This window comes from Macrobrachium nipponense, chromosome 36, assembly GCF_015104395.2.
Source record: "Macrobrachium nipponense isolate FS-2020 chromosome 36, ASM1510439v2, whole genome shotgun sequence".
Classification (NCBI taxonomy): Eukaryota; Metazoa; Arthropoda; class Malacostraca; order Decapoda; family Palaemonidae; genus Macrobrachium; species Macrobrachium nipponense.
Genome location: NC_087220.1, coordinates 44296880 through 44314379, shown reverse-complemented (window position 1 = coordinate 44314379; position 17500 = coordinate 44296880).

Sequence of the window (17500 nt, the reverse complement as noted above, 5' to 3'; positions counted from 1 at the left end):
GTCCATTTGCATTTTATCTGTCTGGCTTTGTGTCTCATTTGATATTGAGACAATGAAGCTCTCTCTCTCTCTCTCTCTCTCTCTCTCTCTCTCTCTCTCACCGTTTGTGTGGTATATATTGCATATCACGTATGATTTGTAGATATATAAACACAGTTTTATCCACATACACATGCACACACACTCACATACACATACACACACACACACACACACACACACACACACACATATATATATATATATATATATATATATATATATATATATATTATACGTATAGATAGTGTATTGACACAATGAGCGTATATATATATATATATATATATATATATATATATATATATATATATATTTGTATATATATATATATATATATATATATATATATATAGTGTATTGACACAATGAGTGTGTATATATATATATATATATATATATATATATATAAATATAATATATATATGTATATATATGTAAATATATACATATATATACGTGTATATATATTAAATCTATTATTGTTTTCGTTTTGTTATTATCATCTGCTGTCCATTGATTAAAAGTGGTAATGTTGATAAAAATATGTCTTCGGCTTCTACCAGTATCAGTATGATGTTCGTCAATGACAGCTGAGACATTGTGTAAATCTAAGGTCCGTGATCACAAAATTTCATTGAGCGCCCACAGCTGTTGAAGGCTGATGTAGCCATCAATATTATTGGTGGCCAAATAATTCATTTATAAGCATAAACGTTTTAGTGAATCAATGAACGTTGATATTGGTAATGCATCAATGAATACTGATAATTATAACGAATAAGCAAGAAAGTTTATGGTGAGTAAGTAAGCCGAACGTTAATAGCGTTGCAGTGAGCAGAAAAACTTATATTGAAAAATAGAAAATTTCATAGCGAGTTAAATAAACAGAAACGCTTATAGTGAATAAGTAAACAGCGTTCTATAGGAGAGTAATGAGCAAAATGTCTTTTAGTCTCAGGTAAACAGAAATGTTTATAGTGAATTAGATAGCAGAAACGCTCATAGTGAAAAGATAACTAGAAAGGTTATAGCGAATTATATAAACAGAAACGTTCGGAGTGAAAAGTTATATAGAAACGTTTATAGCGAGTTAAATCAACAGAAACTCTCATAGTGAAAGACAAATGTTTATAGCAAATTACATACTGGTGTAAAAGCACTCATGGTGAGAAAGTAAACAGAAAAATTTATGGTGAATAAAATAAAAACGTTCATGGTGAAAAGGTAGACAGAAAAGTCCATAGCGACTTACATAAGCAGAAAAGTAAATAGAGCAGTCTACAGCGAATAAGTAAGAATAAAAGTTTAGTGAATAAATAGAAAACAATAGAACAGAAACCAGAAAGGCGCTTACAGATATCTTTTCTTTTCTATTAGTGATTTGTGTGAATCCTTAATTATTGTTCATTTCTAGTTTTCTGTAAAAGAAAACTCTTGAGATGGCTATTTGTCTGTCCGTCCGCGCTTTTATTGTCCGCCCTCAGATCTTCAAAACTACTGAGGCTAGAGGGCTGCAAATTGGAATGTTGATCGTCTAACCTCCAATCATCAAACGTATCAAATTACAGCCCTCTATACTCAGTAGTTTTTATTTCATTCAGGGTTAAATTTAACCGGGCTGTCACTGAAAGTTTCATGGATCGTAGCTATAGGTTTCATTAGATTAGATTATAAAATTTTTGGCTCATAGCCAAGCGCCGGAGCCGGGGGGCCATTCAGCGCATATATATCTTAAGAATAAAAGTCAATGTCGCACAAACAAACACACACAGAACCGATCAAACATACAAATCATTTATTCATAAAAACCAAACAAGAAACCTAAAACAACTAAGAGAAAATTAAAATTCATAAAAAAGACCAATATTTTTTTAAAATGTCATAATTTGCTCTGCCTGAGCACCTTCACCTAAAATATCGGCAAGAGTCTTATTTGCCAGCAAACAAGCTCTACGTTTGCTTTCCAAATGAGGGCACTCCACCAAAATATGCATCACAGTCAAATCCACATGACAGGTGGAACAGCGAGGAACCTGCCTATCCGCTCCACTCGTCATTAGATACCCGTGAGTATATTTAGTGTGGCCAATACGTAATCTAGCTAAAACTATCTCAGACCTTCTATCCATCCGGCTATGAGGCCAAGGATGAACAGAAGGCCTAATCGACTTTAATTTGAGATTATTATCTAAAGTAGACCAGTGGGCCTGCCACTGGTCTCTACAATAAAATCGAATGGTACTTTTAAAATCGGAAACCGGGACGCCCATGTTAGAAATGTGCCTAAGCCTAGTTGCAGCCTTAGCAGCAGCGTCGGCTCTCTCATTCCCAACAATTCCAACATGGGACGGAGCCCAACAAAACCTAACAGAAAATCCTCTTCTATTAATTAAAAGATAAAACCAATCTTGTACTTCTTGCACTAAAGGGTTGCAAGAGACTAGGCTTTTAAGAGAAGATAAAACACTTAAAGAGTCGGTAAAAATGGTTAAAATAAAACCTTGTAAGTACAAGAACTATAAAAAATATATTTAAGAGCAGTCAAAACTGCCAGCAGTTCAGCTGTAAAAACAGAGGAATTAGATGGAAGCTTCTTTTTAATGATATTACCACTAGTCACTACAGAGCAACCAACACCATCAGAACCCTTCGAGCCATCAGTATATATATGATGAGAATCACCATGTTCAAAAGCATGGTCCAAAAAACTTGCCCTCAACTGATCACCAGAACTGATGCTCCTGCTGTCCCTAATTGGGCAGATTTCTAAGTGTGGCCTATTCCAAGGAGGAAATTTTGAGGGCGAAATTTCAGCTACTGCAGGGGGTAGTAATCCCACCCCCCCTGGCAGAGCTGGCTAGTCGAACTTCAAGCGGCTTTGGCAGTCTCGGTCTATTTGGGGCTCTATCAGTTGGTTCTCTAACATACTTATAATTAGGGTTTAGCTTTGATGTAAGTACTCTTGATATGACTCTCAAGCCTAATTCCTCCCTACGGATAAATAGTGGAGGAAAACCCGACTCAACATATAGGCTTTCTACTGAAGAAGTTCTATAGGCTCCCATACAAATACGTAAAGCCAAATTATGGACAACATCTAATTTCTGCAGTGTTGTCTTGCACGCACAACCATAAACTTGACAACCATAATCAATTTTGCTTAGGCATAAAATCTGGTACATCCTCAAAAGGGTGATTCGATCTGCCCCCCAATTAAAATTAGACACAACTTTAAGAATATTAAGACGAAGCTTCACGTTACATACAACTTCATTAACATGTTGAGTAAAAGTTAATTTCTTATCAAATGTAACACCTAGATACTTAATGCTATCTTCATAAGGTAAAATCGAATCATTTAAAAACAGCGTAGGGATCTCTTCCACTCTTCTTAATCGGCAAAATCGAATAGCTTTGGTTTTTTCTGGTGAAAATTTGAAACCTTTAGCACTGGCCCATAATGTTGAAGCATTAATAGCAGTCTGGATCTTTCGACAAGCTTCGACAGCTGTAGACTTGCTACAGATTATTGCATAATCATCAGCAAAGGCCAGACCATGCACCCCGAAGGGAACTTGTTCTAGTAGGCCGTTGACAGCTACATTAAAGAGTGTTGGACTAAGGACGCTTCCCTGAGGTAACCCTTCTTCTTGAGGGTAAGCAGAAGAAATGTAAGAGCCCACTCTTACTTTCAGGTAACGTTCTGACAAAAAATCTTTCAGACAATAGAACAAATTACCCACAACACCCCACTCTACAAGTTGCAAAAGAATACCCCCTCGCCAGGTAGTGTCGTAGACTTTTTCTAGGTCAAAGAACACTGCAACAGTCTGGTTTTGCACAGCAAAAGCATTCTGTATCTCCCGAGTAAGGAACATCAAAGGGTCAGAAGTACTTCTATTTTTCCTAAAGCCAAACTGCCGATTAGATAAAAGATTCTTTGAATCCAAATACCACACAAGTCGAGCATTGACCATCCTCTCATAAATCTTGCTAACACAACTAGTTAGAGCAATTGGCCTATAATTCTTAGGAAGGAAGGAATCTTTAAAAGGTTTTAAAACAGGTACAATAATCGATATCTTCCAAGACTCTGGTGAAGTTCCTGAAAGCCAAAAACTGTTTAAAATGTCTAAAAGAAATTCTTTTGTATTCTAGGCAGATTAAAAATCATTGAGTACAGTATATCACGTCCCGCCCCAGGAGATGTTGGGGAAGACAACGAGATTGCATGATCCAATTCTTTCATGGTGAAAGGAAGATTATATGACTCTAAATTTAAACTAATAGCAGGAACAACCGTGGTACCTTCCCTAATATTCCTGAATGCAGGAGAGTAATGTAGGGCACTAGATATACTGGAGAAATGCCTACCAAAGGTTTCTGCAACTTCTCCAGAATCAGATATGAGGAAGCCATCAATTTTCAATATAGGCAAGGGAGGTGGAGAAAATTTCCCTTGCAGCTTTCGGATTCTGTTCCAGACAAACGACATAGGGGAATCGTATTTTAATTCACTTATATATCTGATAAACGATTCCCTCTTTGCCTCCTTAAATGTTTTCTTTTGCTTAGCAAGAGCTATTTCATAGATAATTTTATTGACCAAGCAAGGAAATTTACGATATCTCTTGTAGCAAGTTCTAGTTATCTTTCGGCTCAAGGCGCATGAATCGCTCCACCAAGGTACTAGAGGACGCCGAGGCTTACCAGAAGTTCGAGGAATAGACAGCATGGCACCACAGCAATATACTGATTAAATACTCATAAGCAGATGTTGGGCTCTGAAAATCTTTTATCTCTTGATCAACTTCAGTAGATTTTTTGAATAATCCCCAGTCAGCCTCCCCTACCTTCCATTTTGGTAAACATGGAGATGGAATATTTTTCATAAACTTTAAGTGAATGGGCCAATGATCACTGCCATGATCATTCTGGTCTACTACCCACTGATAATCTAACCTCAAAGACGAAGAGCAGATAGTGAGGTCAATGGCTGAATCAGTATTATGAAAAACATCATGTCTTGTAGGGGAACCATCATTCATTAAAGTGATGTCATTCACGTCAAGCAGCTGTTCTATTATTAAACCCCAGTGGTCACAGTTTGGCTCTCCCCAGAGGGTGTGCTTGGCATTAAAATCCCCCATCAGAATGAAGGGTTTAGGAAGCTGGTCTATTAACGTCTGTAGATCGGTTAATTCTAGCTGACGGGGATTACCCTGCGCATCCTGCAATCTATTTTCCAATGATGGATCAATGTAGAGAGAACAAATAGTGATCCATTTATAATTGAAAATTTGAACTGCACAAGCCTGCAACACAGTGTTCAATTGAACAACTCTGTGATTAACAGACGTACGGACTATGATGCCTGTGCCTCCCTGAGCACGTACACCTATCAGGGGTGGAGACCTATGAAATGAATAATTAAAACCCACGTTGGGAGTGTGCTCTCCCAACTTTGTCTCTTGTAGACACATCGCAGATAAATTATGTTCCTTAAACAGAACCCGAACTTGCTCTCTATTTGGTATAAAGCCACGGATGTTCCATTGCATGAGAGCCATTATTTAGAAGATGGGATCTTAAAATTTTCTACCAATTTAGGAATCTGAGTCCTGGTGAGAGAGATCTTATCAGTTTTACCAGAATTACTTGACCTAGATCTGGGTGATATAGATCTTTTAGATGATGGGCCTTCACTTGCCCTTCCAGTTTTGCTTTTATTTTTCCTATGATGGTCGAGTGACCGAGAATGAGGCGAAGAGGGAGAAAGGGGCCTCTTCTGACGAATAAAGAGGGCCTCCATCTCCTCACCGTCATCTCCACGGTGCACTGTAATGACAGGATCAGGTGAGGGCTTAATGTCAGGCAATGTCCCTGTCAGAGAGAAGTCGTCAACAGTTTGAGATCTGGCTTGAACCCTTGAACCAACAGGGTCCCCTGGCTTGACCAGTGTCTCTACAACATGAGGAGCCCCGCCAGAGGGGCCATGAGAAGCCCCACTAGGGGAGCCGTGGGGAGCCCCACCAGAGGGGCCGTGGGAAACCCCACCAAGGGGGGTACGGGGAGCCCCAACAGGGGGGGCACGGGGAGCCCCACCAGAGAGGGCATGGGAAACCCCATTAGGGGACCCCGGGGAGCACCACCTGAAGGGGCACCAGAAGTAGCAATATCCGGCTGTTGTGCCTTCAAGGCATCCGAATAGGATTTCCTGCCCAACAGCTTTTTGGCCTGTCCCACACTGATGTGTTCAGCAATAGATTTAAGTAATGCCTCCTGTTCTTTTTTAAATTCACTTCATTTCTTATCTCGGGCTCGATGTTCACCCTTACAGTTCACACAAATTACCGGTCCAGAACATTCCTCGTGCTCAGGCTTGCCACACGATTCACAAAGTTTATTTCTGGTGCAAACATTTGAGGAGTGTCCAAAGCCAAAACATTTAAAGCACTGGAGCACTCTCGGTCTATAAGGACGAACTTTCATAATTTCATTGTCAAGAACAATTTCAGATGGCAAAAATGGACTTACAAATGTTAAAATAATCATAGACGAGCGGGGCACCTTGAAAACCTTCCAAACCACGTCTGGACACATTTCCAAAATTTCATCTTCGTCCATTTCATGTAAATCTTCATTGAAGATGACACCCTTTGCATAACTAAAATTATAGTGAGGTTTTACCTCTTTTATCATACCTTCGGGATCAAGCTTTAAATTTAGGAGCATTACTGATTGAACATTGGTCTTGGCATGAACTAAAAAACTATTACGCCCAAAGCGAGTTACTTCTGGGCTCCCAACATTGCCGATCTTCTGGCTTACCAACCTTTTCACCTTGAAGAGGTTGCCTCTCTCGCCATGCGTTGTAATAATCAACCACTTAGCTGGGTCTGGTGATCTGGATGTTTTACTTATTTTACTCGAATCTTTGGTTTCAGTTGGTGGTCTATATATCTCAAGATACCTAGGGACCTCTTCTGCCTCTACAAGTCCAACACTCATAGAGTCTGACCTAAACTCTCTGTAGGCTCTGTGAGCTTCCGATTCGTTGTTGAAAAATATCCAAAATTCAAAACAACCATAATTTTGGCCAAGTCTATTCCTTACTTCTTTTACGTTCCCAAATTTACAAAATTCATTTTATAAGGTTTCATAATTCCAGTCTAAAGGGACTGGTTTTACATACAAAATGTTTGTAACAAGGAGCTCATTTGAAAAAGGCTCCAAAGTCACAATAGAGGAATTACCAGAATTTTCCTTGTCCTTATCCTTGCCCAAGTCGTCAACAGAAGGTTTTAGTGTCTCCATAAGACGTACAATTGATGATTCGTCCAGGTAGCCCCCCACCCACCATGGAGCCACACTTAGAGGACAGTGTTATCCCATACAGGGCTGCCCTAGGGGTACCACCCAGATATACACCCCACCCCCAGTGCTTAAGGCGTCATGATGTCCGTCGAGATCAGACCCAGCATTAAGAGAAGGGTTTGACATCTAAACTTTCCCCTCGCTCGACCACGTTAGGTACTCGAGTTCTACGGGTGAGGGGGCATGCCAACCATCCTCACCCTCCATCAAATCCAATGAACAAGTCCAAATAATGTCCAAAACCAATCCAAGTCATCAACATAAAATCCGTGCCTTATAGAAGGAGGAAGCAGAAGGAAGAAAAGTTTTAGTAAAAGGAAAAGGGCTGACTCATTTAGTTGGATCAAAAGCTGGGCCCCAAGGCCCAGCAAGAAAGTAGTTCCCACCAGGCATCAGGGCCCAGCTGCTGAACCCTAAGCCCCCCATCCTCGGCAAGGCTTCAGCATCTGGGGGGCATAGGTTTCATGGGCCGTGCCTTAGAGTTGCATACGGCATTATACGCTGAACAGAAAACTCGATTTTTATTCCTGCCTGCCGTTTACTATATTTCTCTTCTGGCTCTGCATTTTCCTTTTCATTCATGTCCTATTTATTTGTAGGACTTGCAAGTCCTAATTATAATTAATGTAATTTCAGGGTTTACTAAACTCGAGATTACCCTTATTTCATTGTGTGCGAGCTTAGATGTTTTGAAAGCTGCTTCGTTTCTTTGTGTTATAATAATAATAATAATAATAATAATATTATTATTATTATTCATTATTATTATTATTATTATTATTATTATTATTATTATTATTATTATTATTATTATTATTATTATTATTATTATTATTATTATTATTATTAAAAGAATGGGAAAGTTAATTGAATTTATCTTATAAAGATTTTTCTCCATTTTTTCTGTGATAATTCGTCTTTCATAATCTGCGAGACTGTTAAGTAATTGGCCTATAATAATGATAATAATAATAATATAATAATAATAATAATAATAATAATAATAATAATAACAAGGAACATAATCAGAAGTCCAAGAGAAAATGCAATGCATTAGTACTCTAATATTATTCTCCTTGCTTTTTCATATATTTTCACCATTTTGTTAATTTATCATTTGATTTTTTTTTCAGAGGCGGGATCTCTTCTTTTTGCATTCCCTTTCCATCTTCTTACTTTCATTCATACCTAATGAACCCTATATTCTTTGGAAGCTTGAATTTCAAGTCAGTGGCCCCTTTAGTGGGCTTCTACCATATGAATAGGTTTCATCATCTGAATAATAATAATAATAATAATAATAATAATCAATAATAACAATAATAATAATAATAATAATAATAATATAATAATAATAATAATAATGTTAAAAAGAATTCACAAGTCTCGGCGTGAAAACAAATTGTTAAAAAATATCCACAATTATATATTAATAATATATTTCTATGTAAAAATAGAACAAAGACTTTCGAACACGTGAACGGTGTTCCTCATCAGGGTAACGTTACACTGATGAGGAACACTGTTCACGTGTTCGAAAGTCTTTGTTCTATTTTTACATAAAACATATTTTTGATATATAATTGTGGATATTTTTTAACAATAACAATAATAATAATAATATTATTAATATAATAATAATAATAATAACAGTAACAGTATCTGATGCATCTAGGTATGCAGCTTTCCACCTAGAATGAAGGACTAGTATCTAGCACCTAGGTCAGATTTTCTAGAATTTCATTGTTTTATTGTTTCGAAGATAGATACTAGGTCTGTCTGACTCTGTGTCCGTTTATCTTGTTCTGTTCCTCGCTTTTGTGAGGAGAGGAGATACGAGCGTGGAATTATTATAATAATTTGAACAGTTTTCAGTATGTGCTTTAGGTGTTACTGTAATTTTGTTGTTGTCTGTGTATTATTATTATTATTATTATTTTCTTTAGTTATTATTGTAATTATTTTTGTCGTCTGCATTATTATTATTATTATTATTATTATTATTATTATTATTATTATTATTATTATTATTATTATTATTATTATTATTATTATTATTATTATTATTATTTTCTTTAGTTATTACTGTATTTATTTTTGTTGTCTCTGCATTATTATTACTATTATTGGTTTATGATAGCAACATGAAATCAATAGTGATTGAAAATTTTTCAAGGATTTTCTGTATTTCATTATTATTGTTTATGTTTTATTATCATTATTACTTCTACTTGCACCATCATCAGTGTCTGATAGGCCCTGCAGTGACATTATTAATTAATGTCAGCAGAAACTCATATTATTGTTGATGAATTATTACGACACGACTTGACTCTCACGATCATCACCATCTGATGAACAACATCGATAATGTCAAAAGCGACTAAAACAACAGTAGTAAGTAACAACAGCGATAACAAAGATAGGGAGAAAAACAACGGAGGACTTTTGATCCCAAGAATCTCCGTCTATTTTCGAATATAAATTTCTTAGATGTGTCACACTCTCTCTCATTCGAACGTTAAATAACAAAGAAATAAAAAAAAGACACGAAAAAAGAAAACTACGTTTTGACGAGAAATAAAAAGCGAAAGAGGACTAAAAGAAACGGCAGGAAAAATGAATCCCTGAATAAAAGAACTACAACAAGCGGAGGCAAAAGGTATAACCGAAAACAATGTATTATCTATTGTTTCGCCGCCCGCCTGACCGTTGGGTCATCTCTTGTTTATGTGGCGTGTCCGCACCTGTGTGCCATGAGGGTGCTAAGTCTCGCTTGTTCTTTTAGACGGGATTCCTGTGTTATAGGTAGGAATTGTCGACCTTCGGATCGAGAGGCATCTACAACCATCGTTCGAACACCGGCAATTGGCGAATCACAGGGGTCACATCGCGCCAACAATTGCCTGAAGTCAAATCCCATTACGTGGGTCGCCGGGAATCGGACACTCCTGCGTTCGAATTCGTTGGTGCCACTGTCGTCTTCCGTAAGTTCACTCCCGTATGAAGATAGTTATATCGAATGTCCACCTCAGAAAACAGAGGAAGATTGTCTTTTTTGTTAATTATATCCTAAGTTGGATGAAATGTGAAAATATAAAGAAAAACGGATTCGAATGAGTCATCCGAAGTCATTCACACAGATCGAGACAGTTGGTATGAAATACTGCTCGTGATCGACCCTCTTAGCCGATGGTGGCTTCTTATTATTATCCCATCAGAAGTAATATCGCGCTTTCTCTTATTCTCATTTCTTCTCGAGTCCGGTTCATTCATAAATAATCCGGACGATTTGGGGGCGATTTACGTTGTGAATCCGGGGATTTATGAATGGGGGGACCCGGGTGGGGGAGGTTAATCGAGTCTCTGCCCAAACCGTGATGAAGGGCCTTGCAAGAAAAATCGGAGAATTCCTATTTCCCTTCTTCTCCGGTCTCACTGTGCCCCATTGCTACTGACATCAGACCTGTGTTAGGTGTTGGTGCTCACTCGGTCTGTTAGCTCTTCAGACCTTATTGTGACCCATGGTTAGCACTTTTGTAATATCGCTGTCGAACTTCTCAGTTCTAGAGATCCTTTATTCCTCGCACCGATGGACTGTGGAGCAGCCTCCCAGAGGATGTCGTGCGGTTGGAACTTAAGAAGTTCACGCGAAAATGAAATGCATTACTATCCTGATATATTTATCAATTAATTGATTATTTTTTTTATAAATAGTATCTCTCTTTTCTGTACTTCCCTTTACTTCCTCTTGCTTCGTCCTAATGAGCGCCATATTCTTAGGAAGCTTTAATTTCAAGTCAACTGCCTCTGTGATGGGCTTGTTTCATACGAATAGGTTTCAACTTTTTAATAATAATAAAATAATAATAATATAATAATAATAATAATAATAATAATAATAATAATAATAGTGTACTTAAGAAGCAGACCCTTTCTCAAGCATACTTTATTAAAAGTAATGGCTACTTCAGCAGCATTACACTTGTAGAGATTCTTCTCTATTTTCCGAATAGCGGCTTTTTCCGTGCTACTTAGACAGGCTAGTAGAGCGCCTATGGAGGTCATGATCAAATACAGAGTCAAAAATTGGTGTATATATTTTAATTTTACAGATAAACTATGATACCAATTTTTGACTCTGTATTTGATCATGACCTCCATAGGCGCTCTACTAGCCTGTCTAAGTAGCACGGAAAAAGCCGCTATTCGGAAAATAGAGAAGAATCTCTACAAGTGTAATGCTGCTGAAGTAGCCATTACTTTTAATAAAATAATAATAATAATAATCTGTTGCGAGTGTCATCACCTCCATCAGTGAAGTTGAAAGGAGAATATGTGTTCGCTAGTACTTGTTTGTTTGAGGGTGAGCAGGGTATGTTAAATTGTGCGAGCAGAATTTGATGGTACTTGGCAGGGAGACGCTTAACAGAATTCGTTTGCAGCTAGACAGGGAAGAAGTGAATTTTATGAAACATGGAAGGGAATAAATGAAGAGTTTTATGAACCTTGATTTAATTTGGTGAAACTAGGCAGGGATGAATGAAACTAGAAAGGTAATGGATGAATAGAATCTAATTCAACGTGAGGGTAAGCGGACGATTAGAACTTGATGGAGCTTGACAAGAAACAGCTGAACAGAATTTGTTGAAACTAGACAGTGACTGGATGTGGTGACACTAGACAGGGAAAATTGTGAACAGAATTGGTTGAAACTAGGCAGTGACTGGATGTGGTAACACTAGACAGGGAAAATTGTGAACAGAACTTGGTGAAACTTGACGGGGAAACAGGTAAACAGGATTTCCTGAAACTGTGCTGGGAACGGGTGAACGGAATTTGATGATACTAGACAGAAAACTGTCATTCAAACTCCTGGCGATTTTCTTGAGTTTGTTGGGTTAGATTACCCTGGTGTGTGTTAGGCGGGCCACTCACAGTCGATCTGGTCGTTCGATGAGAACTGAGTGGGAGACTCCAAAAAAATGACTGCAAACTAACGGTCTGAACAAAGTAGTCAGTCTTAAGTTGGCAGCCGCACAGTTCAGACGTGGCCGAGGGAATATCTGAGAATAAACCATATATGCTCTGACTGTGCCGTTGCAGCCAATATAAAAAAAAAGCCACGTAAAAGAATATTGGGTTGATGATTGGTTGTTGAAGAAAGAAAATCTCACATTTATTCCATTTAAAGGAAATACAGGTAGCTCCCAGGGATTGTTATGGTTACGTACGAATAAACTAGATAGCATAAAATTTTCTAGAAAGATTATAACAGTCATGCAAAAGGACACATGCATAACAAAATCCACAACGCCCTATGAAAGGCCAAGTGCCACATTACGCTTCATAGCGACTGATTGCTCTTACCAAGATGCTAAATTGGCCATATCGCCCAAAGACCTTAGAAGAGTCATGCTGGAGACATCTTAAGCTATTTGGACAACACTCCGCAAAGACTACATAATAAAGATAAATAAAATTCATGTTTACATATTTGTATCTTTGATATAAAATAAACTAGCTTTTAGGAACTCAAAATAATTAACCCTTCTACAAATATACCAAACAGTTTGTAGTGTATAAAATTAGTGTAGGAAATAACAAAAGTTAAAAGGTACTAAATCTTTGTGTAACCAGTCATTACACTACACTATTTCGCAATCAACACCAAATACCTACAAGAAAATTATGAGGGTGTGATGGAGGTTTCATTACCTCCATTATGATTTTACTATTACATTGTCTCCAGTTCTCCTTTAAAACATATATCATTTAGAAGCTTTTTACCATATATTCTTATTTCGTTTATTAAACGTCCTGAGCAAGGCACCAATTTTTTGTTTTGTTTTAAGAGATTACTTTACGTATTGTATAATATACATTACTGTTAAACACACACACACACACACACACACACACATATATATATATATATATATATATATATATATATATATATATATATATATATATATATATATATATATTGTGTAATTTGGTACTTTGAAACCTTGTCGTTACTCCAGGATCTAGAAACGCTACGGCCTTCAATATCAAACATCACTGTGATGAATGAAAGTTTTATGTAATTTCATTTTGTTTACACTCATAAGGTAAATTGCAATTATATAAAATTTTACAAAATTCAGTATGTAAAGAAATATAAATATCATGTCTAAGGGATGACACGTCTTATGCACCACTTCCTGATTTCTTTGATGTCTCTACTCTCCTTAATTCTTCCCGATATGAAGGTCTTATATTTATTATTTATCTTCTTGTTCACCATTTCTTTCGTTGCATCAGGACACTTTTTCTTTAGTTTCACAAATATCGATTGATAAGCTGCATTTCTTTTGTGTTCGTCAGAATATCTCGAAGAACCCCATCCAGAACTCTTTATCTATCGAAACTGACATGTTGAACGATATCCTCTTCTGTGCCGTTTCTTGGTAAATGAACCTCCTAGTTCATCAAGCCCCGTCGAAGACACCACTCACGGTCAAACTATCAGCTCTGAACGACTTAATCTGAAAAACCCCTATTTAACTGTCGTGTCGGACCGCGAGTTGCTCATTCAAACCTCAACTGTCAGGTTTGTCGATCCGGCTTGACTGCCGGCCTTGATCAGATCAGACTTGACTAAAAAACACCCCACTCACATTCAAACTTGCTTAAACCCCGCCCATTTCGATCGGGTATGACAAATCCCGTCTGACGTGAGTGGCCGGCCTTATGCCAGCACAGAACCTAGCCCATAGGCAGCACGTAAAGGTGGTAAGATGTGAAATGAAGCAGGGGTGTGGTGCGGACCTCTGAAATCTGTCCAACCAACAGAGACGACGATTCTCACTCATTTTTTCGTCGTTTATACGAGTGTTATTTATACGAACCTGAAATTTAAGCAGAGTTAAGGAGAATGAAAAAAAATACTAATAACTATAAGACCCAGTCTTTGCAGTAAATATTCGGTCTTTCCCTCCCTCACCTGTCCATCAAGCTAAACCTGTGACTTTGTTTTTTTATTCTTAAGAGAATTAAAAGGTGTGCTACCTAACTTGGTAATGAATCAGCCCTCTTAAGATTATTATGATTATTATATTAAGCTCCTTAACAAGATCATCGAGTCACATTTCTGTACTCAATAATCGGTCTTGGCCGAAAGATTTCCTTCAGCCGGGAAATCTCGCTTCCTGATGTTTCGTTTTCTTTGAATACTGTCCATTTTAACCCCTTCGTGATATATGTGATATATTAAAAATTTTTGCGACAGTGAAAACTCCTTTATAGGTATCATTCTAGTTGTTTCTTTTGTGTTCCTTATCTTTTTATTATCAGTATAATAAAAAAAGCAATTCATCTTCAAGGAATTTCAGAAGTCAAAAGAGTAGGGTACACAGGGAACGTCAGAAGTAAACAAATAGCTCACAAACAACAGAAAAGGAAACGACCGTTTGCTAACGACAAACACAACACAGCCGAACAATCAGACAAGTTATTAAGATAAATACTACGATCAGTGTGTTCTTCTATACATAATCTCGTCTCATCGTATGCCGTCATGAACTCCTGTGGGACTTGTCATTGCTACTGATATTTTCAAGCCGTCTAATATTTACCCCTTTTCATATCTTATTTGACCCCGTAAGGAGTAGTGCTGTCAATGCCCCTCATGCGGTGTACTGTGAGCATTACTTAACGTTCTTTGCAGCGTGCCATCAGCCCCTAGCTGCAACATCTTTCAACATCCTTTTACTGTACGTCCATTCATATTCTCTTTCTTCCATCTCGCTATCCACTCTGCTAACAATTGCGACATAGTGCAACTGCTTTGAAGTTTTCCTCCTGTTACACCTTCCAGACCTTTCTGCTCTCAATTTCCCTTTCGGCGCTGAATAACTTCATAGTTCCCAGCGCTAGGCCCTTGGCTCAAATTCTACATTCCATTCTATATCTTATTTGAAATTATTATGAATGCTGCTTGGACAGTGTCACAACTCTTCCACTGAAAAGGATCTTCAAGAAAATTCTATATTCATTGACATTTTGCTTTCTCCCCGATGCCTGACTTCTGTTTTGTTGACTGCCTGATCTTTGTTGTTATTGGCAGCACTGCGCTTGCTGCCTTTCCAGTAACGCCCCATTGGTTTCCAGTCTACAGTAATACCCCAGGGGTTTCCAGTCTGCAGTAACGCCCTAGGGGTTTCCAGTCTACAGTAACACCCCAGGGGTTTCCAGTCTGCAGTAATGCCCCAGGGGTTTCCAGTCTCCAGTAATGCCCCTGGGGTTTCCAGTCTGCAGTAATGCCCCAGGGGTTTCCAGTCTCAAGTAATGCCCCAGGGATTTCCAGTCTGCAGCAATGGCCCAGCTGTTTCCAGTCTACAGTAATGCCCCAGGGGTTTCCAGTCTACAGCAATGGCCCAGCTGTTTCCAGTCTACAGTAATGCCCCAGGGGCGTCCGGAGTACAGTAATGCCCCCAGGGGGTTCCAGTCTCCCTGCATTTCTTTTCATAGAGTTCAAACGTTCACGAGGCTGCTTTCTACGGTAAGTTCTCATTCCTTCCCAACCTTTTGCATTCGCAAAAGCTTTAAGAACTACGATGTGTCTTTCGCGTTTTGTCTTATTCACCTTCAGGAGGGGAATAACACAACGAGGAGAAGGACGTGATGAAGACTGAGAACAAGACGCACAGGGCAACTGTATAAATGGAGAAACCCAAGTAGCGGGACACGCAAAAGATTGGGAACTGGGAGACTTCAGGAAGATCTGGAACAGGGTGCAAGAAAGAATAATATAGGAGAAAGATAAGAAGAATGGCGTCAGGAGAAGGTTATAATAAAAAAAATGAATGCGACTTAAGAAGGAATGGAAATAAAATAATATAAGAGAGGATGGAGATAAGACATTAAACACTATGACGGACGAAGACAGAATGGCCGTAGATGAAGGATACTAGGAAGAAATGGGAGGGTTCCATAAAAAAAATATACACAAATGAAAAGAGGGAGAATGCCACTAGAAGAAGGACGTGAGAAAGCATGGAATGTATAAAGAATGGTATCGAGAAAAATAAGAAAAAATAGGACATTAAAAAGGAATGTGTGCTGGAGAAGGGGGCGAGGGAGAATGAGATGAAGATGACATGATGAACATTATAAAAAGGAAAGTCAAATGTCAAAGGAAAATTTGATAAAAACCTCCACGTCTTTCCACTTCTCCCTCTTCTTCCTTGTTTTCTTCTTCGGCCTCCTCCTCCTCCTCCTCCTCCTCCCCTCCTCCTCCTCCTTCCTCCTCCTCCTCCTCCTCCTCCTCCTTTTTTTTTCCCTCCGCCATCCATCCTCCTGGAAGGGCATCCACAGCATCAGTGGTGTGGGTGAGAGAGCGAGAGGAGGCTGAAGTGCCCTCGTAGTTTTCCTCCACAAAGGATCTTGTGAGCCTTTGACAGCTCATGCTTATAATGAGCAAAGTCGGAGAATCTGAAGGGCAGAGGGACGGTCATGGCGGCCTTTGTGACTCAAGTTGTTCTTAATTATTCGGGTCGCCTCTGTGATGACACGCACTGTGCTCCTAGCATGTTTGAGAGCGCGTCGTCGTCAGACAAGCAGCCGTCCCCCGGACACCCACCCCACCCCGCTCCGGATGGGCCTCCTCCTCCACCTCCTCCTCGTTTATATAAATGTTTATGTTTATTGGGATCGTTCTCAGCGCCGCGTCGTCGTCGTCGTCGTCAGACATTCGCGCCCCTGCATTGATTTCAGCATGATTACAAAAGACACGAATGGACTCGGGCTTTAACGAACGCCTTCTCTCCCCATGATGGCGAGGGCGGGGACCTTCAGGAGGCCCAAGAAGATGGTCTAAGAAGGGACCGCCATGGGCCCTCGGAAACGATATCCGCGAACGCTCGAGTTGGCAGGACTGAGTTGAAAGGGTTGGCAGTCCTTAGTCATCGCTGGGGTCAAGACTGGTGGCCCCTTCCACCGGCCACCGCCCTCCCCCCCTACCCCCATTCCCAAAGGACGACAGAAATTGAAAAGGAAAAAAGAAAATCAAAGACAAAAATGTTTATTTATGAAC